The sequence below is a fragment of the Cucurbita pepo genome, chromosome 18, assembly GCF_057944985.1.
Source record: "Cucurbita pepo subsp. pepo isolate OVF chromosome 18, ASM5794498v1, whole genome shotgun sequence".
Taxonomy (NCBI): Eukaryota; Viridiplantae; Streptophyta; class Magnoliopsida; order Cucurbitales; family Cucurbitaceae; genus Cucurbita; species Cucurbita pepo.
The window spans coordinates 4,365,018-4,367,140 of NC_141815.1; the positions used below are offsets into that span (position 1 = coordinate 4,365,018).

Below are 2,123 nucleotides of genomic sequence, written 5' to 3' on the forward strand. Positions count from 1 at the left end.
GATCCCCTTTGTGACCCCACAACTCTCAAACGCTCCTCCACCTCAACTGGCAGCCTATAGACCACCTGACAAAGAAAGGGAAAAATGGTGAATATATACATATACACCATAAGCAATCTACTTATAGGCTCTTACTGTATTATTGACATAGCAGGAGACCACAAATTTTACTCTAGGATCTAGGTGTATTGCTCTTGTTGTGCATAGCATTGGGTAGATAGCTTAGCATACGCGGGGTAACTGGTATCCAATATAGCTGGCGAACTCTCTCTATCATGTGGGGATAGCATGGTGAGTGATATGCTACTCATCAGGTGGAGATAGCATGGTGAGTGCTATCATGCTCATCATCCATGGGAGGTTGCTAGCGAATCCATCCAACATGCCATGTAGTCGTTAAATGTCAGGAGCTCTACCTCCTGTATGTGCTAGTTTCTTAGACTACCAACATGATCAACGTCTTCCCACAGGATGGATCCACCGTGCGGGGTAATTACTGATTACCAATATAATATGTCCAACATTTATATAAAAGAATTTATCTTCATTTTCTTGTTCTTCCTTATTTGAATCCAAAAAAAAAAAAAAAAATTATGTTTTAAAAAATTTCTTGCATTTTTTAAAATGGGGCGTTACACATACCTCCCCTAAAACTCATTCTTAGTTAAAATTTAAAATTTAATTCAATCGAAGTAGAGAATACTGGCTAAATAAGTTATAATTTGTTTAAAAATTATTTGTTTCTAAATAAGAAAAGCTTATAATTATATTATTTTGATTCAAATATTGATTTAATTAAAACATACAAAGTTTTGTAGTTCAGTTGGTTAGAGCGTTGGTCTTATGAGCCGAAGGTTGCGGGTTTAAGCCTTGCCGAAACCAACCACCAAACCATGTATGTCAAATAGTTTTCAGGTGTAAGTTCATTGTCTTTAGTAAGAAACTTAAGATTTTACATAAACATCAAAACAACAAGAAGGTTAGAGGTTAGTGTGAGGCTTGTCTATGTCATCTCCTCCAGAATCCGCCCCCCATCCTTGACATGCTTCTTATCGACCCCCCATCCTTGACATGCTTCTTATCGACTTTTAATCGTGTCCTTTGAATGGTAGGGTATCACACTATTTTAAGACTTTTTCTTATTCTTTGTAGCTAAATTTTCTGCTACTCGACTTATTTGCTAAACTTACTGCATAATTGAGTGTATGAACCCACCTACGGGTTCAAAATTTATTTTGGATCTAAAAAAAAGACAACCTTTAGGCGAAAGTTGGGGGATCAAAGGTTGAGAATGACAGAACGAAATATACGAACTTGGAGCCCAACTGAATTAGTTGTTTAAAAATCCAGCAGTCATGGCTTATGGAGAGAGAATAACTATTAATGGTATTCATTTAACAGAGCAATCAGAGCATATGCACACCAAGATGTGGAAGAGCTTAATCCATACAATATCATACCAGAAATGCAAGCAATTACTTTTGAGATAAAACTCGTGATGTTCCAAATGTTGCAAGCCATTAGACAATCTCATGGACTACTGTTAGAAGATCCCCCTACATCTAAAGTCAATTTTTGGGAGTTCCTAACTCATTTCAACTCAATGGAGTGATTAGGTTTATTCTCTTATTCTTTGAAGGATTGTGCTAAATCATGGTTGAATACTTTAGCACCAGAAGCAATTGATTCATGGAATAGTCTAGCAGAGTCATTATTGATCAAGTATTTTTCACCCACTAGAAACTCATGGTTCAGAAATGAGATTGTTTCTTTTCAACCGTTTGAAGATGAAATACTAAGCGAAGCTTTGGAGAGATTCAAGGAGATTCTTAGAAAGTGTCATCGCCATGGATTACCCATTGTACCCAAATAAAAACTTTCTACAATGGATTGAATATTGCTTACACACTTCCACAAATGGAGATACTTTGTCAAAGACATATAATGAAGCTTATGAGATTCTAGAAAAACTAGCATCTAACAATTGTCAATGGGCCGATGCGAGGAGAATCTAGAAAAGAAGACATGAGGAGTACTTGAAATTGATGTTTTGACCTATATCAACGCTCAATTAGCTTTGGTGACTAATATTCTACAAAATCTAGCATTGGGATAAGGCTCAA

At 36.3% G+C, this 2,123-nt stretch overlaps 1 non-coding gene across 1 annotated transcript; it reads right to left on the reverse strand.

The window, feature by feature from the left end:
* Positions 1–1,748: 1,748 nt before the first annotated feature.
* On the reverse strand, positions 1,749–1,854 carry LOC147787087 (small nucleolar RNA R71). The gene has a single exon (XR_015414108.1). It is a non-coding gene; the product is annotated as a small nucleolar RNA R71 (small nucleolar RNA).
* Between the last annotated feature and the right edge of the window lie 269 nt (positions 1,855–2,123).